The sequence below is a fragment of the Antrostomus carolinensis genome, unplaced genomic scaffold, assembly GCF_000700745.2.
Source record: "Antrostomus carolinensis isolate BGI_N321 unplaced genomic scaffold, ASM70074v2 scaffold11474, whole genome shotgun sequence".
NCBI classification, from domain to species: Eukaryota; Metazoa; Chordata; class Aves; order Caprimulgiformes; family Caprimulgidae; genus Antrostomus; species Antrostomus carolinensis.
The window spans coordinates 57,165-79,731 of NW_010309443.1; the positions used below are offsets into that span (position 1 = coordinate 57,165).

Consider the following 22,567-nt stretch of genomic DNA (forward strand, 5'->3'; position numbering starts at 1 on the left):
CTGTGAGAAGAGAGACTTTAGTAGTGGGAGGACAGCTAGGAATGACCTCTGGACCAACCAGGAGGCCCATGTGTATGTTGCAGAGATGAGGAAGGTGGATGTAGCGGATGCATGCAGGAAATACAGTGGAGTCAGATGGGGGAAAGGGCGGTAGCAGCCACCTCAGAGCTCTTCTGGAGGAGGTCAGAAAGAAATTCAAGGAATCTGGTGGCAAGGGGATTTTAATCATTGAGTTGAGAGGTGACCAACCTAGGGTCCAAAATTCTAGCAGAAAGAATGTGGGGAAACCTCATTGTAGAAACTTTTTAAGAAGGAACCTCTAAGATTTAGTGACAGGTTCAGCCTGAGTTAAAAATCTAAGATTCATTTTGAAACAACATAGAAAATTAACATGTTGTTGTAAATACCTACAGGAAGGATTTCTGGCGGTTTTAATCTCACATTGCACAAGGCTTTAGCTGTCACAGAGAGAGCTGGAGTTGCTGAGCAGGTGAGAAACAGCGTGCGCAGGCAGGCAGGATACCAACAGGAGTGGTGTGTAATATCTAGCTGTACATATGTTCATACAGGGGAAATTAGCTGTCTGATAGGTACTGTCAGTAAAGTGACAGAGACCTGCAGGGCTCTGAGGATGTTTGTAAGGGGGAAGATAGGGATGTGTGAAGAAGACTGAAGATGACTGAATAGTGAGTTATTGTACCACATGCAAGTCACTCAATTTTTACCTCATCTGGCTAAAATTCAAAGTCTGGTTTCAGAGGGCTAATTTATCACAACCTGTTTCCTATGTCTCTGGTATCTTCCAAATTGACTAGCTAAATTAGAAGAAAAGCCTGGGAATGGAGTAACAGGAAAGCTGGGTCAGGATGGAGGCATGTGAGCTGGGATTACATTATTCTTCAGCCTCTCATTTTCATAAGTACTTACTTGGCTAAATGATGTGCTATTAATTAGGAGGCATTCTGAATGCAGATGGCTTGCTAAAACTGAGCCTTTAGATTTTTCTCACATACAACATGCATAAAGGAGGAAGAAAGTTTAGGTACAGGAGGCATTATAATAGTGCATGGTGATCTTGCAGGGGGACTTTACTTTGCATTCATTTCTCCCAATGATTATTATTCCCTACAGCCCAATTATTATATATTACATGTTTTCAGAGTCCTCAAGGGTGTCCCTGGAAGCACTGCCTTGACAGGGAACCAGGAAGGACTACATAAAAAATTGGTCCTGGAAACATATAAGCTGATTTTGAACATAATTTTTATTCTGAATTGATGACCCCTCTTTTGAAGTGCTTTTGAAGACTCCACAAAATATCATAAAACAACAAAGTTTTTGGACATGGCTTCTAGAGTTTATTTCAACAAGTAATATCTTAAATGCTTCAGGTGCTGTTCTGTTTTCACTTGTACCATTTAGGTCTAGAGTTGCTACCCTGGAGTTATCCTGGATTTGCATTGATGTAAGAGTTGAGAATTTGGTTCGGAATAATAGATTTGCTCTGGAAGGAAGCAAATTCCATGGAAAACCTGCAATTATGACTTTGCTCAGTGTATCTCAGCAGTGGAGGGACATAATGGAAGTCAATTGACTACTTACTGGAAGTCAGTTTTTGTTCCAGTGCTATTTACAGTGGACTATGTTTAAAGAGCAAAGGTGCGAATACAGAAAAGCATAGTTAAAATTTCTCCAACAGATGTAACAGAATACTGTAGATCTGGTGAATGTGTCATATTTTAGGGCTGAAAATCGGGTTATGCTAAAAATAGAAGTTTGAGGTGAAATTTTTGTGACTAAAGTAAAGAATTTTCTGTTGGAAAAATGTCAGCATTATAGAAAAAATAATTTCTTCTCTTTTTTGTTCTGTAGTTTCTGAATCATAGATTTTTTTTCTCATTAATTCAGTGTTTGTCCCAAACACGTAGGTTTCTTTCCTAGAGCTTTTGTTTCACTCTGTCTGCTCAACCAAAATCAGGAACTTCTGTCACTTTTTGATTTACAAAAATAAGTAAGGAAGTGGTATTAGTCCAGAGTCTTCAAAAAAGGGACCATGGCTATGTGAGCACTTGGTAAATAGTAGTAATAGACCAAATTTCAAAAGAGCTGAACCACCAGCAACTTCAGTTAGCCTCCTACTCATGTATTTAATGTTAAACTATTTCTTTGGTGAATGGTCCCAATTTCAATAGGAGTTGCCAGGTAATTTTGAAATGTAGACTGTTTATTTAGTAACTCTCCTGAACCTGGAAGTGCTTTACATTCTTGTGGTGCAAGAGCATCTTTTATATTCCACGTAGAGCTGAACAGTGTGTCAACACTGAAGAAATGCTTGTTCTGCTGACCAGCATGTCAGAGGCAGAGGAAGATATATTTGAAAAACTATGGTGAGGGCAGAACTAGAAAAACCCACTAATTTCCACTTTCTCCTCATTTTTACCAGCAGTGATGTTTTGTGCTAGATATTCTGAAATTTTGTATTATAAAATGTTGTCAAATAATCTGCTCACTTGAAAGTCATAATACATTAATTGTATCATCAAACAATTGCAGATTTAGGGGCAAATTCTGCTGATTTCTGTGTGCTTACAGCTGCAAGTGAGTTGGCACTTCTTCATGGCCGTACGAATACCAGACTTGATTTGAGGTGAATTTACACGACAGAAAATGATCTTCATTGATAGTAATAATCTTTTAGAGTTGAGTTTCAGTCTGGAATGGCTGCTAAGCAAATTCAGTCTGTTTAAATAAATATATGTTCACCAAAGAGATTCTTGATCAAGCAAAGTAAAAATAGAAATTTTAGAACCAGTACCTTTGGTGGTTGTCTGGCACAACTGAAGGATGGGCTATCGTATTTTTTTTTTAAAAAAGAGCAGAAAAGCAAGGAATGGGCAGCAATCAGCATATCAAATTTTGATCAGAGTTTTATCTGTGTGGTGACTTTAATTTTGTGAGGCTCCACTGGAGCAGATACAAAGATAATTTGGCCTCACTACTGTGAAAAAGTAAAATAGATTAATCTGCGACTTATATTGAAGATGGAGTGAGCCAATGGGAACTGGCACTGAATCCAAACACTGAACCTTAATGAAAATTCAAGGCATTGTTTTTCACTTTGTAAGATTGCCAGATACTATTCAGATGAGTTAAGAAGACACAGGCCCTTGGTCTTTCTTTTTGCGACACATTAAGCATCCTTGTTGAAATGCAACACTGTTAATTGAAGAGGTATCCTCAGTACTACAATGGCTTTTTATCTGTTAATAGGTGTCAGACTGGATAATATAATATGTCTGGGCGCTTAGCCTTCCACATTTTGCTGCCTACTAGATGAAAAAGATGAAAAAAACAGTAATAGACCTACAGGCTGCAGAAAAACTCAGCATGAGTGTGAATGTTCCTTGAGTGTGTCACCCTGAAGCAGAGGTGGCCACATGCTCTCTGCAGTGACTGTCCCTCTTCAATGATGGAGTCATTGCCACACCACAGATTCCCAAAAGCTCCCTTATCCAATCTCCCGGTGCGGCAGAGTCATGGCTGGAAGCAGAGCACAGCCACCCCCGACTGTGACTAACGTGGCGAATGTTCACAGGGAGGCAGGTTTCTTGGCTGTAAAAGACTGATGTGTTGATTACCCATTATGCCATGAAAAGCTGACAAAAACCACATTTTTGTCTCTGTTCTCTTGCAAGTTGCAGGAAGCATCTCAATAGATGCAGGTAAAAGGAAGTTTGCAAGAAAACAGGTTTTAATGCTTAAGCCTTCATGAGCCGTTGTCCAGTACTTCCAGCAATCTTCCAGTATCTGATTTATTTTATCATTCATTATATTCTTTTGGTTGTAATCAAATCATCCTGAAATGCAGCATTTAATTTTATTGCTACAAGTAAGAGGTGCAAATACAACAGAAAGTATGCTCAGAATAGGGACCATAGGAATCATTCGGATCTCAGTAGTTGTCTGTGAATATCAAATAAGCTCCATCTTAAAAAATAATTCCATAAATAGCTTCTACAAGCCTATCAAAGTTAGCACTTTCCAGTGACCTAGAGAATGCTCCTGTTTCACATCCTGGTTCTAAATCTTTATTTTCAGTACTGTGTCTTTTAGTAGTCACCAGCGTTGTCATTAAGTGTTCATTGATTTGTGTAGTCATGATACGTAAGGTTTAGTACTTACTATCTCTTCCCAATCTGATTTAATTGACTGAAACATTGTTCTTCCCTCATGCTTTTCCATGTCCTTTATCTACACTTTAAGGAAAAAGTTGCACTTTGACAAAAAGAGCTTACCTCTAGAATTTGATGAGCAGCTCTGAAGAAGGAATTTGATCTAGGACCTTGATTCGGTACATTTATTTGAAGAGAAAAAAAATGAAGGGCCAAGATTAGAAATGTGTCCTTTCACCCTTAGGTAAGAGACAGGTACTTGCCTTGTTGTCTCTCCAAATGGATACCCAAATGACAGAAGAACCTGGCTGAGGACTGCCAGGTTGCACACTGGAGATGGTGCCTGCTCTCAGGGAAGACAACAGAGCGCTTTCTCAGAGGTAGCATTTAACAAACAGGACTAGAGATAAGTCACCAAAGCTCTTAGCATTATCTGGCAGTATTACAGGGCCATGATTTAACATAATGGACTGTCCCTGAGCAGTTTCTCCCATTGTATTAATAGAAATAAGCTTTTAATTAGCCTCCAGCCTTTATTCCTTTTGATTTACTCTATTTTGTTTCTTGACCAAACAGCCTTACTACATGCTTTATAAGAAAAAAATAATCTCCAGTGTTCCAGTGTACAGAGCTACACTGACCCTTATCATCTGCTCTCCCCATCCAATGCCATAAAACATCTGGGAGGGTTATCTGCTCACTCCCTGTCTTAATTCTGAGCTCAGCTGGATCCGAAAGGCATGTCCCCCTCAGGGCAGTAAGACGCCTTGTCATCACCATTAATTTCCCCTAAAGACATATATTTTCTGTGCAGCAGGCCAGAGCAGAGACACACATTTCTGTTTGGAGGGATTAGAGCCAAAACACTTAACTACTCTGACCTCTTGTGTATGGTAGGCCATACAGTTATATCCAGTTACTCCTGTACGAAGTCCAATGACTTTGTTTTTGGCTAAAGCATATCTTTTAAATGAAGAGTCAGGCTTGATCTGAAGACATGGAAATACAGGGAATCCCCTGTGATGGTAATTTGTTCCAGTTGTAATCACCTCCACTGCTTGAATTTTTTCTTCATTTCGAAGAGGCATCTTTCTACCTCCAACTTGTAGCCAGGAGCGTATGTTACTCCTTCTCCCTCTTAATAAAAGTACCCTTTAGTGCCAGTGCTCCATCAAAGCACCTAGGGTCTGCAGCCAAGTCTCCTGTTTTTCTTTTTTTTGTTTGTTTTGTTTTGTTTTGTTTTTTGTTTTTTTTTGTTTTCTTCCAAGTAAGAAAAGTACTTTGTTCAGTTTAAGCCTCTCACTGTAAACCCCTGTCCCCTGGTGAGACTCATAGTGAAGAAAACACCTGGTAAGACTTGCAGCTTCCCCACTACAGATGTGAGGAGTTCAATAGCAGCTCCCTCCCATATGTGCTACATTGCAGCCAGTGGCCCTCAAAGCTTCTGACCCCACCAGGAGCCAGCCCCAGGAGACCTTTTCTCTTGGTCTTTGCATGACCAGCCTGGCCCTGAGCCGCTGAGTTTGTTCATGGTTGTCTAAGTTCAAGGTACTGTCTCCAGCATGAGAAGGCTGGAGAGCCACAGCAGTGGATTGAGCTTTTGGGGTCCCTATGTCAAGCTGGATGCCCATCAACACTACAATGCCCAAGACCTGTCCAACTGCCAGCTCACTGCAGCAAGATGGGAAGCTGGATCTGCCCTTTTTGCCCTAATGTTTGCTCTTTGGTAACTTTCTTGTCATCTCATCCCTGTTAACCTTTTTGGAGCCACTGCTCCTCAAGCACAGCACACAGGGTTTATGGGTTTTGTTCCCACCATACTCAGCTACACTGACATTCACTTTCTGTAAGTGGTCCCAGCTTATCCTGTGATTCAGCTTGCTTGAATGGCTGCCCAGTATTCATCATTAGTTATGCATTAACTTTTGTGTTCCTTTGGAAACCTTACAAAGTTTGTGTCCATGGCTGAGAGAGGCAAAGAAGGATCTCCCACAAAGCTGGATGCCATTTTTAGGCAGTACAAAATATTATAGAGCAGCTAAGCAGTTTAATAACTAATGAAATAATGATTAAAAATGAAGTGCTCTTCTGTCCTCTGGATTCTGTCCATGTACAGCAAAATTCTGACCTGAATTTGCTCATGCACCTTGGCAGAACACATAGATGAAATTTCCGTTAAGTGCTTTTAACTTTTCTTTTACAAAGCTCTCGCCAAAACGAGGAGTGGAAGAGAGAAGAACCTGCATAACAAATTATTCTACCCTTACAGTTTCTACAGGAGCGTAGCACTTTCACTGGGCATATCCTCTCTCATCTTTTGATAAAGAGCTACCAGGACATTTATCAAGCAGTTTAATCCAGTTTAGCATTTCATTAGTATCATGTGCACAACTGTGCAACATCATCTTCTAAAATTGTACAGACATTGATCTTACCAGTAAAAAACAGTATTAGTGTGATAGGATATGAAGGAGCAGAATCCATTCATTCACCTTAAAAACATTTTTGAAAGTTTTTGGTTTTGCGGCATTAAAGAAAGTCTTATCTAAGCTATTTAAATAGAGTAATACATCATTCAAACCAGCAAACAGGACACCACTTTTCTTGTGGATCAAGCCAGAAGTGCAGAACAAAAAGAGCATGCAAAGAGTGAGAATCATTAGTCTCTTATGTGAAAAGGCTCCGTCTTATGTGTCCAAATATTTATTCCTTGTGGAGACTTGAGTGAGATTCAGTCAGAATACCAGGAGGATATGCATGAAGTATGCTTAACAAACAAAAATACATCTTTCATTAAAGACATTCTGCTCACACTGAAAACTCTGCTTTTCATGGTCCTGTTTGTGCTGTGTGCCTTTAGCTATAGTTCATGGTTTTCAACATTTCCAACTCTGCTTTTCAGGAGTGTATAGTTCAGCCATGGAAAAATTCATCCTGGGCTGAAATTTGGCATACAAGGAGCCAGCCAAGAAATAAATGTTCTAAGTCAAATAAAACTGCTGAGAAAGAGACGTTTTTAGAAAATAGTTTTACTCTTAATACATGAAAATTATTTGTCACCCTATTATTTAAGTCTTACAGCAGTACAAGGATGCTGTGGACTCTGGAGACAAAAGGAAGACTTATTTTGAAGTTTATTGGATTTTCCTTAAATGGGTTATAGTGCTATGTGTTAATTTTTTTAATCCAGAGTCTCCACTGAACTACCAGTTTGGCTGCTTCACGTGCTCTTCTGCTTTATGCTTTTAGCTTGACATGGAAGAAAAGACATTTTCCAGCTCACTGAGTGGTAAACCTGCACTAGTATAAATTGCATGTAACTCTGCAGAAGCCAGAGAGGTTACACTTGTGTAACTGAAATTGTGATAAGGAACAAGAATGTTTAGTGCAGTTTAGTGCTGAAAACACTTGATGCTTACATTAAGCAAGTAAATTATAGTGTCTCCACACTTAGGTTGAAAGACTGTGGGTCAAGGGTGTGATGTTATTTCTCTGTTGGAGTTCAAAAGAGCAGCTGCAGAGCATACCATAAATAACAGCTGATATTGACTTATTTGGGAGTGAAAAAGCAAGATGTATTGACCCTGAAGTTAAATATTGACCTCAGATTTGCTTCAGTCATTTTTTTGCTTCAAGGACCAATAAATCTTGGTATTTGCCAACAAATAAGAGTTGAAAAACAAATTCAGGTTTTACACAAATACGTGCAATTCTACCAACTTTCTAAGTGTTTGCCATCTTTTACAAGTACAGAAAAGGACCATTTTCCTTGTATTTTCAGTGGTATATCATACCAAAATACAGAAACCTGATTGCTCAAGCCATTATTTGAGGAATTCAGAATTCTTGAAATCATTAAAGATAGGCTAAAGTTACAAGTCTAGAAGAATATTGAAAACCAGTGAAAAAGTTGTAAGGCAGCTATTTAGGTTTGTGGTCTGACACTTTGGCATTAGCTTCAGGAAGAATAATTTTTCAAAAATAAAAAAATATACACACCTTCTCTGTCTGAGTTCACTCAGTTCCCTTCTTCTTTCTTTCCTGAACTGTTGCCCTCCAAAGAAGTAAACATTATTTTCACTTATCTTGGTATTGTTTTCACTGAAACAGAAGTTAAGATTTGGTTTGGGGCTTTTTTGTTATATGGGATTGTACCTTTCTCAAGAACTTTTAATAATATATTTACACATCAATTAAGGAAAAAAACCAGAGGTCTCCCTTTCAACTTCTAGTCTAAAATAAAATATTCCAAACTTCCACTTGTAGCTACAGATTTATGTTATGCGTTCTGCCTCTTATGTAAAATGTCCTTTAGTACCTGGAATTTTCTCTCTATTAAAGCACATAAAGTTTATTGTGAAAACTTATAATTTTTTTAGTCTTCTGGACAAGAAAAGCATATAGTTCCCCTAATAAGACTTGTAGCAATGAGCCCAAAACGCCTGGTAAGTCTTGAGTCCTCTGTCTGCACATGTGGAATCAGAGGAGCCCCTGGCTTTGTGGCAGCCCCCTCCCCTGTGTGCTGCTCTGCAACCAGAGACCCTAAAATTCCCTGGCTCCATTAAAAAATATTTTGCAAATACTTCGTTTTCCATTAGTTCATAAGCTATCAAGCAAAGAATTATAGATATTCTTCTCAGCAAAATCATCGAGGGGTACATGTTTCAGGAAGATTATTATTATTGTAGGTATTATTAGTACTAGTACCATTATTGTAACTTTAGCAACATGTTTAATGCTTTGATAGAGAGTGGTCTAAAATTTGGCAAGATATAAAAATGGCATGTTGTTACAAGGCATATGTACTCCCTACAGATCGAGTAGTTTAATGCTTTTAATGGATTTGTCAACTTCCATATTTCCATGATTGCAGTAGAGTTTTCACCTACTTAACACGGTGATTTCATTGACATTAGGAAGGCAGCGAGTAGGTGCTATTTAGGTAGGTGGTATGTTTGTTGTAAGCCTGGCTAGTCACTTATCTTGTCTGTGACTACAGCACTCTGGATGCCCTTCTGCATAGCTTTTCCTCACTTGCAATAAGCAGATTTAATTCAGCAGTTTCCTGTGTTTGTCAAGACAGTGTAAATTTGCGTATGGCTTTATTAGGCAGGAAAACATGAATTGCACACTGCCACCTCTGTACAGAAAACTTATTGTAGTAATTTATGGAATAAAAATTTCCTCCCTAGATACAGGTGAATATTAAGTAGGGGAAAATCACAGAAATTGTTACGGTATTAGGTGGAAAAAATCCATTTATCGGGGCTATTTGCTCCTTATATTGCACAGCCATTGCGCACTGGCACAACTGTGTGAAAAATGTTCTGACTGACTGAGGAATTCATTCTAAGTCTGCATTTTATCCAGGAAATTGGATGCTAGTGAGGTGTGTATGAGTCAGGATGTAGGGAGAGCTTTGGAGACAGAGGTACTGCAGGACACAGAGAAGATGAGAGGGAAAAGGGGGAGAACAGAATAAGAAAACTAAAAGATGGTAACTGCATTGGGTCACAGTCCTTCCTCTCAGCCTAGAGACTGAGCTTCACAGAGGAAAACATCTATTTTGAAAATACAAGATTGGGGAAAAGGAGGCAGAGATTGAGGTGGATTGAGGGAGCTTGGTTGGGCTGGGGGGTAGAAACAGGATTTATTGTCTCTGCTATCAAGCCTGCAATATTTCTGAAGAAAAAGCCCTACCTTTAGAAAGTGGTTTTAGAAGGTCAGTGAGGTGAAAAATAAATCGTAGCCCTGCCAGCCCCTCTCCTTTGGAGGTGATTTAATGCCATGTCTTGATTCGGCCCAGGGGAGTAAGGCAGCACACTTCCAGAGGAGCAGTGTTTATACCTGGACATAATTTCTCTCCTGCAGTTGCACATGTAGCCTCAGGGGATTAGGAGTGAATTTACAGCTAGTGGATTTGTGACTATGAGCTCCGTTCAATGTAGTGCCTGCGGGAAGCCTTTCATCTCTGGTCAGTGATGGTATCTCAGCCAGGGAGTCTTGATGTCACCATGGAAAAGGCTAGTCAGAAGTGCCAATTTGCACTCATAGCCATAATTAAATAAATGAGTAGAGCAGGCTTCCGTAGATGTACTCTTTTCTGCACTCACTTTCTTCTGTGAGATCCTACTGGCCTTCCTCATGGCTCTCTTCATTTTTGGGGTGCAAGACCAGTCACATGGTCACGTTTGAAATAAGATACCTGTTGTTAAGTATCCAGCAGTAATATAAACACTTTCACCATAAGTCTTTAAAATTCCAAATAATGTCCTCAGATAGACTTTTCAGTTGGAAAAGAGGCAATTTTTATATTAGAATGCTTCTTAATGAAGGCAACAGAAACCTTACCACTAAGTGCAGCAAAGAGTAGGTAAAGGTCTTTATATTAATTTGAGGCATCAAATCTTGATTTCAGTTCTGTTAATGCCAGCTTTTAATCACAGCATTCCAGCTGGAACATGTAACAAAGCCTGTAGATAGAGATACATCTGCATTTTAATGCTAACAAATCACAATCTTTATAATTTTCTCAAACTTTTGCTTTTCCGCATTGTTGGGCATATTTGTTCATAGCCTGCAGGCAATTATTTTGTCTGGCTGAAAGCCTCATTGAAAACAGCTCTGTATTTTTCCCTAATGGAAAAAGAGAAATACAGTTTTTATGCAATCAAATATGATTGAACCTTGATTTTTTTCCACTGCAGCAGGTTAGGGAAGAGAAAAGAAAAAATTAGAAATGAGAAGGGCATCCAGCTTTCTAGTGTTTCCAGCTATCTAGTGAAATTGATTTAGATTCATATGAGTTAAAAGAGTTTAAATACACAGTGTGCAGAAACATTGTGTCTTTATAATGCCCTTGAACATACAACGTGCCTCAACTGTGTTAGAGGTGCATGTGTGCACGTGCATGCCTGCACAGATACATCCGTGGGACAGATGGTCTCCAAGTATTCCTGTTTGACTTGTGCAGGCACATAAAAAAGTTTAATTTCTGTAGATAGCTCAAATAGCATTTATGGCAGCATCAGTCAATACAGAAATGTTGCCTCATTGTGGGTGGCTAGAGTCTTCATTTGGCAAGGATGAGCTTTTCTTTGGTGTGTGAAACAGTGATCCAGTGTTTGTAGAGTTTTCCTTAGCATAATGTTAAAAGTTGCAGAAGAAGTTAGCAAAACTAAGGGTGAAAGCTTCCCTTGAAGAGAATGGCTCTTACACCTGTGCTCTTCACCATGTCCCCAGTGAGCTGCTTTGCAGTACGGGTGTCGCTGCCAGCAGTATTGGCAACTACCGCACTCACAGCCCTGGACGAGGTCATGTTGCCCTCTTATAGACATGTGCCTCAAAAGCCACAAAGCACAGAGTTATTCTTTTTTCTACCTAACAGTTAATGTAAAACCACTAATAGGGTCACCAACACCTAAATCTATGTTGTTGTCTTGGTTTAGTCAGCTGTTCTATCACCCAATGACCCCTCCCCACCTGAGAAGGGGAATTGGGAAAAAGAAAGAAGACCCATGGGTTGAAATGAAAACAGATTTAATTAAATAATATAAGAACTAATATTAATACTAATATAAAATACACAAAGTTATACCCAGCCAACAAAAGCATGACAGTCACAGCAAGCAGGAGAGTAGACCCTGGGAGCAGAATGATGGGCGAAAGCCTCGAGGGATGATGGCCATTGAGGAAGAGAGTTGTCACTAGCAAGCCTTCCAATTTATAGTGAGCATGATGTTTATGTTATGGGATACTTCTGTTGGTCAGCTTGGGTCAGCTGCCCTGACTTTTGCTCCTCCTAGCCTTAGCACCTGGCTAACTCTAAACTACTAAAGACCTTGATCACTATGGAAATCCAGATACCATGGCTGGCCACAAACTACAACAAAATGTCTTATCAACTTTTGTTCTCACCAAAGTGGGTGCTGCAGTCTTCTTAAAAATGCAGCTTTTCTGACAGATAATTAATTCTACGATCCTATCCCAGTGAAACCAGGACAGCTGTAAAAATAGAGGATGCTAGGGGAAATATACACTTTGAGTGTGTCACCTTTTTTCTCCTTTTAGTCAAATGTAGTTTGAATTAAGACTACAAATCATGTACATTAATCATCAAATTATATGATCTTAATTAGGAGCTATGTTTCATTAGAAAGCTTGTTTATTTAAGAATAGGGGGCTCAGACTTAGACAGAAATGGCATTACTTTGCAGTCTGGCTAAATGCCGTAACTCCGAAGGACGGATCCGTTCTGTGACTTTGCTAATGCTTTGTTCACTCTAGTTTTAATTAACTGATTGGATGGAATATCCTCAGGTTGTCTTAGGAGGCTGTTGCACAAACTAAAGGTCTAGCCTTGAGCTCCCTATAGATCTGGCTATATATCTTCTTGCAAGTCAGTCTAAATTCTTCTCTACTGGGATACAGTTTGAGAGAAGCTCTGCTGTGATGTATGGTGGCTGTCTTGCCTGTCATTAAAGAGGTTTTTAATTCATACATTATTTTTATCTTCTTTTAATTGTTCTAGTTTTTCTCTCATCTCTGAAAAGCCTAATTAGGTTTTTGGGTTTAGTTCCAGAGACATGCACTGAGTGATCCCTTGCTTGATTTTCAGTAACTGAGGACAGACATATCTCTCTTGTTCCAAACAGTTATTTAAAAGCACCAGCACTTACTTGTTTTTGTTCTGGTTTGAGTTAAGCTCTAGACATGTCTTTAAATCTAATAGTCTATGCGATGTTGGACCCTCTGGTGGTGTGATATTCCTACCGCATTCCTATGGCTGGACCTTAAACTATTGCAAATCCATGATTTTTCTTATAATTTACCACACTAGTCCTTCAGTTCTGCTCATAATATTTGCCTAACATACAGTTCAGATACTCAATAGTCTTTGCTTAGCCTGTGTTGTAGTTGAGCTTTTTGTATCCTTTCAATTAAGATATTTAGTGTTTAATCACAGTAGGACATTGTTTGGTAATACTATATAATTAAATGGTGATGGTTGGTGAAGTGTATAATTAGGATTTCTGACAATTCATTGTGAATCTCTGGTCTACTGTGAAGAAGAACAAAGCCAGAGAGAAAATGCTGTCTGGGTTATATAAATAAGTGAGAGATGATGGTCAGGCTGAAAATGAGGGTTCTCCCCTTCTTTAATGAAAGGGTTTGTGTACATTACATAGAATATAGTATTTCTTAGTCTGAAAGCTTTCCAGAGATAATAGTGTTGGCTGTCTGAGGCTCTTTATTATGTCAGTTGTGGGATTTGGATTTACGGGAAGCAGCAGCTGCCTCCGACAGACTCAGCCTCGTGGAGGGGAATTTACCCAGCCGCTCCTCTCTGCAGAGCTTCGGGTTGCAACCTGCAGATCATGAAGAGTGGGGTTTTTCCAAGATGTCCCAGAGGAGGAAACCCCCATTTCTAGTGAAATATCGTGGGCTCTTAGGACAAAGTGCCCACCTTGTGTCTGCCTCCAGCTTCAGGGAACAAGGGACTCAGTGAGCCCTGCTGGCCCCAGCCCCAGCACTGGCCCCCTGGCCGTGAGGGTGGTTCTTTAGGGGCAGGATTGTGAAAAATTGTGTAAATTGTAGATTCTTCTATTATCTTCTGACCTTCAGCCTTAAGGAGTATCTCCTCCCCACTTTTTTTTTTAACAGTCTAAGAATATGCTATTCTTCTAAAATGCAACTGAAATTCTCTTGCAATAACATAGCTGCAAGAAAGGGGCACTGGGGTGTAAAAGAAATCCCATGGTGTGAAGCTTAGGATAAAACCGTAGACACTGGCAAAATAGGCTCCAGCAGGAGTTGTGTAGCTCTCTTGAGGCTTTTGAGGTGTGTTTTTTCCTCTCCAGAGGTAGTTCATACAACAGGGTGATTGGGTTGTGCAGGACACTGTAGAAACCTGTCAAGATGGAATGGTTTGAAGTTGGTCCATTTATTTATTAATTTATGAAGACAGAGTCACTGTGTCTTGCAGCATTTACTTGAAGTACAAAGTAGCTGTTTCATCCACTGTCTTGCTGCCATGTTTCATGATTTTCCACCTGGCATAGGAAAACTGGCAGAAGTTAGGTGAGTACAGACCCACCGCTTAGATTTCAAGTTTTGCTGCTTTAATTGCTTCCTAGTAAATAACCAGAAACCTTTCCAAAATAAGCATAGCTTGCATTGATCTCTGTTTAATTACAAAACCAGAAGCAAAACTAGTAAATTCTGGAGTATTTACTATGTTTCAGGCAGCATTTTCATGCTAGATGGATGACAGCATTTTTGTGCTAAATATTTTTTCCAATGGCATTGTAAAAATCTTGACAAAGAAGTTAAGCAGGCTGTTGCAATCCAGCTGCCCACAAGCCAGCACTGCACCACCTGGGCAAGGAAGACCATTGCCATTGCAGAGATAGGCCTTGCAAAGACTGTGGCTGTGGGAGAAAGGCTGGCACTCATGTGCCCCCCAAGGCCAAGTGGAAAGGAAATCATGGCGAGAGACTGAGTGAGGAGTTGAGAAGGGGGTGGCTGCGGACACAATTTGGTAGTATCACCCCTGTTTTATAATGTACAATAATGGGCCTTGTAAAGAGCCCTTTCTCAGAGAGCCCTGGGGATGGATGTGCACATGTGAGGGAGCTGTGGCGTGAGGAGCAGCTCCATTTGCATGAAGGCAGCAGCATGGCTCTCCCAAACCAGGCGCTTCACAACTGCAACCTCAGGGCTTGGCACTCCCCTGCAGACCTGTCGTGCAATAGCCATGATGTTTGCTCTTGCAGCCACACTTATCCCCAAGAGGGGTTGTCCAGCAGCATTTAGGTCACAGAGACAGAGACGGGCTGGGGCACCATGCAATGGCTAGAGGCATGGCTGTTCAGTACATGCTGTGCTTCCCATGGTGACAGCCTCATGCTAAATGCCCATCCAATAACATGGGAAAGGACATGGACCTTTATGCATTAGCTAGGAAAAATGTAGGGTGTCTATTTACACCTAGCTCAAGTTATAACCCTTATAGTGTAAGAATGTAATCTAAACAGTGCAAGAATATAATCTAAACTGAAGGAAGGAGAGTTGCCTCAAAATAAGAATTAAAAAAGCATAAACCAATCTCAGTTTTTGGCATTTATAACCATTCTAAAGAATGATTGCTCTCTGAGGTAAGTTAGTCATATGGAGCCATCGAATCATCAGTTTTGCGGACTAAAATGAAACCATTCATGGAGGATCACAAGAATTGTTTTCATGGAGGGTAGTTTAATAATATGTAATACCATGCAAAAGAGAAGACAGAAATCTCACATTGAATTTTGTGGCTGGATGGATACAGTCACCTCAAAGCTATACAAAGTTTATTGTTGGCAAAGATGTATCTGCTTTTGATTTGAGTGTGCTAATGCAATATGCTGGTTTTGTGTCAGTACAAAAGCTTCTCTGTAAAAATACACTCATATTTTTCTATATATTTGAACATAAATATGTGTGTATGTGTGTATATGTACACGCTAGCATGCCTGAATTTTAAAAACCTCTCTGCTCTAAGAGACAACCTTGCTTTCCTAATACCTAGTCATGCATATTAGTAAAAAACCACAATTTTACACTTGAGTGCCTCATTTAAGTACTTACATCCAGGTTTTTCAAGGCATTTGGTTATCTAAACCTAGAGATGGTCTTCTCATGGGATCGTCTACTTTTGCTAGTGAGATAGGCACCCACTGGGAGCTTGTTGCAACTCTGCGTGGTTGAGTACCTCTCAGTATTTGATTTCTACCTACATGTTGAATCAGAGTCATAGAGTCATAGAATGGTTTGGGTTGGAAGGGAACTTAAAGATCATCTAGTTCCAACCCCTCTGCCATAAGCAGGGACACCTTCCCATGCCAGGGGGGTTGGAACTAGATGGATGTAGTTTGCTCAGGTTCCTTTAAATATAACTATTAGAACTACTGCTCATCAGTTTTGAAAACGTTAGCTTTGAGAAATTTATCATTTGAAGGCTGCAAACTAAGCTTGCAATCTTCCTTCCAAAATTCAAGGGATATTATCTCTTTTCAATGAATCACACTGGGGAAAACCCCTCCTAACTAATGTATGTATTTTCATTTCCTGCACTACATTTCTTCAATCATCTTATCAGTACATTTTTTGTCAGGGTTATGAAGGGAACATTGCATCTTTGTCAAAACTGATTTGCTAGCAGAAGTTTTATGAGGCCACCTAAGATCCTGCAGCAAGAGCCAAGAAAAGGACACAGAGGCAAATACTTCTAAAAGAATTGTTCAGCAAAAATACATGTGTGCATATCATATTTGAGTGTTCAAAGATGTGCTCCTAAAGTCTAATATTGTTGAGGAGTCAGGCATTTTGTACGGTGGTTACTCCATGTCAAAGAGCAAAGATATTTAGTCTCTTATTAAAAAACACAAAACAACAACAACAAAAACCAGAAAAAAATCCCCAGCTCCTCCCCCAGCAAAACCTCTGCTTATCTGGAGCCCAAAAGGAATCTGCAGATGTATACCCCCTGCGTGAGAACAAAGTCTTCAGTCACTGGAATGCAATGCTATAAAAACAAATACTACAAAGCCTGGTAACAGGGGGATGTCTCACTTGCATATTTTTTTGTGACCATCTTGGTTTGCAGAGAAGGGGGTCCCCAAAGCATGTGAGCCAGCAGGATCCCTTTGTACTAGGTCGCTGTCTGTTTGGCCAGATGTCTTCCCAACAGTGGGATAGAAAAAACAGAGCTCTTATTAAAATAAGTTGGGGAAATGAATGGAAAAAAGCATGTGTCCAGCGAAACGAGGCACATTATGTCCCATATGATATTTATTAAACCTTGATCAAATCAGCAGTGAGAAATGCACATCATGCGGAAGTGACCCTGGCTCCCTGGGTTTGGAAGTTAGTGACAAATGTCTGGGAGCAGACCAACATTGAAAACACGTGTACAGGACACAGAGAGGAGTGTGCTGCACTGGGAGCAACAATAACAAGTGAAGAGCTGACTTCAGCCAAGAACCCCCTTTTGCAGGTTTGACATATGTTCTATTGACCGAATGGGTGTGTAGGGTCTTTCCCTGTACTCTACAGCTTTCTAGATGAGACGCTACACATCTCCTAGAAGAACACTGCATTTCATGTAAGCCATGAAAGCAAGCAGTCAAATGGGTAAAAGTGGGGAAGTTTTGTCAAATTAAAGCCCAAGCATGGGCTCCTTCAAGCTTTGATTCTCATCTTTTGTGATAAACCTGTATAATTTTATGCCAACCTGCTGGGTTTTGTGTAATCACAGTGAGCATTTGCAATCATCTCACGTCTGTTGTTGCTTAATGTTCTGGCTATTGTGTCTTTTCAGAGCAACTTTTCAATAAAAATAAATGTCCGGACAGTGCTGACTAAATATGTCTCTGGTATCAGAACAAGCTTATTTGGCCTTGGTCTTTAAACAGGGTAGTGGGGAAGAGCAACAGGGCATGTTGAAGCCAGGCTCCGTGCTTGGGGAGGTTGTGGAGCCCTTAATGACACTCTAATTCATTGCTACACAGAGGGGGTTGCATTCCTGGCTTTTACCTTTGCTCATAGCCTAGATTGTTTAACTGCACAGAAAGATATCAGAATGAGTATTGCAAAACTTTTCTTCAAGGTACCTCTATCTATCTTTAGTAATTTGTAAATGTTTAGTAAACTAGAAAGTCTGCTGTTAATAGCAGCAGAGTTAAGAACTATGTATTTGCACTAAAGAGTAAATTTAATAGCTCTGAAAGACTTTACTGTGTCCATCTCTAGGCAAAGGGAAACAAAGAAGCCTGTTAAAGTTCCCTCTCTTTCCACTCCAGCCCTGGACCTGGGGCACATTAGATGAGAGTAGCAGGGGTTCAATGGCAGTCAGATGCAGTTTTAAGCTGACAGGCAGAAAGCGCCAGCAGGCAATGCAATACACAGTTCCAGCCCAGCTTAGTTAATGGAATCTCTCCTGCTTGTATGATTGCTTTAGTACGCTGTGTTTATGTTATTGATAGCAATAGCACTGGACTGTTAAAAGATGGAAAGGTCTGGCTTTTGTTGGGGTGCTGTTCTGATGTCAGTTTGAAATATGCTGAAAGTAAAAGTTGCAAGAAGCCAAAGTGCTGTTTTATTGAACCAGTGATAGAGAGGACTGAGACAAGTGAAACAAGATCCTTATGAAGCGTTGGAATATGCATGATGCTGGATGCTGAACTGCAATATATCCAGTGACATCAGTGAAGTTTCAGCTCATTACGCTACACAGGAAGCCAGAGTACGGTGACAGAAAGCAGGTCATGTCATAAAATGAGTAATCTTAATATGAGACTGTAATCAAGTGAAACTTTTCTATGTGCAGTTGCTGTCAAAGGTTTTGTTTTTATTTCTGCCTTTCCCTGTGCTTTGTACCTTTGCAGTCTATCACTCTTCCCAGTTATGGATCTAGTCCTGCTTCCATTAACATCAAAACAGGGAGGATCAAGCGTTTTGTTCTCTGTGTATTCAGAAGGTGAATGTGATGTGCTTTGTGCCCCAAGCTTCTTGTGTTTTTTGATGTGTGGGATGTTCAAAGACTTGCAGGATTGGAATCTGAATTTTATACCCTTCAGAGGAGGAACCTTGCATTCAGCACACAGAGGCTCAATGAGCCCATTAGTACCAGCTAAAAGCAGCAAAATGGTGCTCCAGACACCACAAGTTCCCACTGTGAAATAATTTCACTCTCTGAATACCTATTGCTAACCCTCAGAAAACTTCACTTTCCCTCTCCAGCTTTTTCAGCAAGCAGAGCTTCCCCACTAGCAAACTCCGTCAGACTGTCAACCAAAGAAAACCAGCACACACATCTGGATCCATAAGCCAACTTGGCTATTGAATTATGGACTGTTCGCCTTTTCTTTTTTGGTGCAGGAGTTATCAGCCTTCCAAGTCCAATAAATGGGCTATGCAACTGCCCATCTCTGTGCCACCTCCCTTCCTTCCCACCTTCACAGGCAGGAGAGAAGTCTTTCCCCTCTGGAGTTTCTGTTCTTGGGTTTATGCTTACAAGTCTTTATCTTATTTTCCCCTAATGTTCCTGTTCCTGAAAAAAGAACCAGACTCCCAACTGATCTTATGCCTGCACCCCAAGGAACCCAAATCTATGACATCACTTTCATCACGTTGCAATAGAACATGACATCACAGCTGAAAAGTTTAGAAAAAACATGGGATGACGTAATGTGGAAAGTGGGCTGACCTGTGAGAGATTAATTTCTGTCTTAGCCATGGCTAATGTATGTGCAGAGGGAATTGAGAAAAATACCTTGTCAAATAAACTTTTTATAAATCCTGTTCCTGAGTTGCTTCAATAGGGTAATCCGTGCTTCGAGTACGCTGGGCTTAAGGAAGTCACTGCAAAATGCTGTTCTTTGAGAGGTAAATACAGTCAGCTGAACTTAATATGTTGGTCACCCCATCCACTGTGAACCCAGGGGAAGAAGCCTGTGCTTTTCTCTTAAAAAATGAAAAATAAAAAAGCACTCTGCAGAAGGTTATGAGTTGGGAAAAGTAAAATCACCCGTGAGTTAGGCCTTGGGAGAAATGTAAGTAACTCATAAAAAGCTACAGAGCAAGTTTTGATTAGTTAAGTAATCTGGTACGTAGAATTTATTAGAGCTTAAAGCTTTCCTGTGGGACTCCCCTAATAGTACACAAATAGAGTAAAATATCAAAGAAATGCATTTTCTGACAAGCACAGCTACATTTATCCTCACCTGCTTAACACCCATCAGAAAGACGGATAAATTCCACCCATTCGTTCCAGCACCTGGTCCGGTTTTCTTTTTTTTTACACATTTGTGTTTCTAACTAACTTAGTAACTTGGTCAATGCTTCCAACACTCTTGAGCTGTTCCTGAGGAGCATGTAAAGAACAAGAGGAATATTACCTCCCGAATAGACTCAAAGATATCAAATGATTCTGCAAAAAGCTCAAATATAAAATAGTAAAGGCCTGTTTTCTCTTATCAACTTGAGACCTTTTTTCTTAAACTCATCCACAAGGGAAAATTCAACAGCATTTTTCTGTTGGTATAGATGTACTACTAGCTTTACCAGTATAGCACCCCTTCTTCTCTCTGGAAATAATATTCTCCAAACACCCCCCAGAATAAGAAAAAAAGTCTTTCTCATTATGGAAAGAAAGTGTTCACATGGTAACCATTTGTGGTAATGGTTACAAAGCAGGACCAGTACTCCTACCAGGTTTTCACAATGCTATTTTATTTCTCTATTTTCTTTCTGCCAGAGCAGTTACTGTCTCCTGTTGCCCCTGTAGGGAGACTGAATGCTAAGAAAGAGCTGCTGTGGTATGATGCGTGACAGTGGAGATGCTAATAAACCTTTGCCTTCCAAAGCTCACCATAGTCTTGTTAGCACAAATGGAAAACAGTCCTGTCTCTCAGGAAAACCACAGGTTTTCCAGTGAAGCAGAACCTACTTCTCTTCTACATGCTAAAATCCCAAAGTGATTCTATCACTAAGCTGTTGCTTTAACCACCGTGGAGGCTATCCTAGCAGAACAGGCAGATACGCACCCATATGTCATCTGCTTACATAAATAATTTGTTCTTTAGAAAATGGAGAAGAGGAAATGGGCAGGTAAAACAAGCAATGTGTTCTTTGCTGCTGTTTTAAAATTCTTAAAATCTTCTTTTGCAGGTATTCAGGAGGGGACACAATGTACCAAATGTAAAAATAACTGGGCATTGAAGTTTTCCATCATCTTATTATATATTTTATGCGCCCTGTTAACAATCACAGTAGCCATTCTGGGATACAAAGGTACGTATGCATCGAGCACAACATTTCACTTTCAGCCAAGCATCCAAGAGTATTTCCATGTACTGCCTAGAGTTATTTTGATGAATAAAGATGCTTAGATGATTTTAACAGAAATTGCAAAGATTCTTGCAGGATTCTTAATTTGTGCAAGTTGCTGGTAGCGCACACTGGAAAGCACAGCTTCAAATTCTCATACATCCTCAGCACTAATTAACTGTAACCACTTAGGCATTCTTACAAATGAATTTATGTAAATGTCTTCTTGTTGTGCAGTCACAGTTATAATAAATTAAATAAATAAGACATGAGGTTCTGGTAAGAAAAAGGAAGTGATTAACATTATTGTGAGTTTTATAACGGGACATTGCAGCATGTTGCAGACCAAACCAAGCTAGCTTTAAACTAGCTGCTTGAGTAGGGCTCTGAGAGTAGCTTCAAAACCCCTCCAAGAAGCTGGGTAAATATTCATGTGATTAGCATGCAGTGTGACCTGTGCCGCCAACAGCTGCACTCGTAGCAGAGCTGACATCACCTCTGGTCCTTTGCCAGCAAAAGAAAAGGAAATTATAGAAATAGAAAGGGATAAATACTTATTTAAGAGGATTTGGTACAGTTTTGAGTTGGAAGAAAATCAGAACTGCTTGGTTTAGATGGAAGATTTAGCCAGGGAGATGAGAGAATGTGCAGGACAGATAGAGACACATAGGTATTCCCTTTTCATGCTAAAGAAGGTGGAATTCACCTAATTAGCATCAAAGAAATGCAGTACATATATAATTGGTCGGACATTCTTGTGAAGAATGTGTAACTGGTCTCTGGAAGTCAGATTCTGAGGGGAAAAAAAACTTCCCAGGATTCAAAAACTTGTTCTTGATCCATAAAGATCTGATCATTTGGTTATATGGACTAGGGGAGGTCAAACTCAGGCCTTTTGCTGATACAAGCCTGTAGAGATCTGCTTACAACAGATGAGGATGGGATCCTTCCAGGCTATAACCCAGACACTAAATGCCTGGGATTTAGCAGAATTTTCTTCAAGAGAGTTTTATACAAGGCCATCAGTTTTGGGGCTCACCAGAAGACTCAGATGTCACTCAGCATCAGAAACAGGATATCAAATTGGAGGGACCATTGCTCTATGTCTTGCTTTGTTTGTGTGTGTGTGCAGGAAGCAATAGCAATAAGAAAACTGTCCAAAAGATCTCTTCGGGAGAGTGAGTTTCTCTTCCTTGTTCCAATCCACAGCTTTCAAGCTTCTTTCTCCATGGGGCCCTCTAGCACCATCTTTTCCCCAAGCTTTGCTCATCTTTGCTACACTCATTTCTAAACCTCCTTCTTGTACTGAGTAGTCATTGGTGCCCGACCAGGATCTTATCTTTCTGTCATAGCAGTATCAAGCCACATTTATCCAGGGCAAGGAGAAAAGACTTTCCTCTCCCACAAAAAAAATGGGAAAAATATTATAGGAAGGTAGATAACACACATGTTGCTCGGAGACCTTAAGACATCTTGGTGACCGCTGCTCCACCACTCACCAACTTGGTGTCTGCTCCACCTGAGTGCCA

The 22,567-nt window shown here is 40.1% G+C and overlaps 1 protein-coding gene across 1 annotated transcript in view; it reads left to right on the forward strand.

Moving 5' to 3' along the window:
* The window catches only part of COLEC12 (collectin subfamily member 12), an 84,656-nt gene that overhangs the window by 45,691 nt on the left and 16,398 nt on the right, over positions 1–22,567 (forward strand). The window contains exon 2 of the mRNA XM_010166115.1: positions 20,880–21,002. The gene's annotated coding sequence lies outside the window, so the exon portion shown is untranslated. The remainder of the gene's footprint in view (positions 1–20,879; positions 21,003–22,567) is intronic.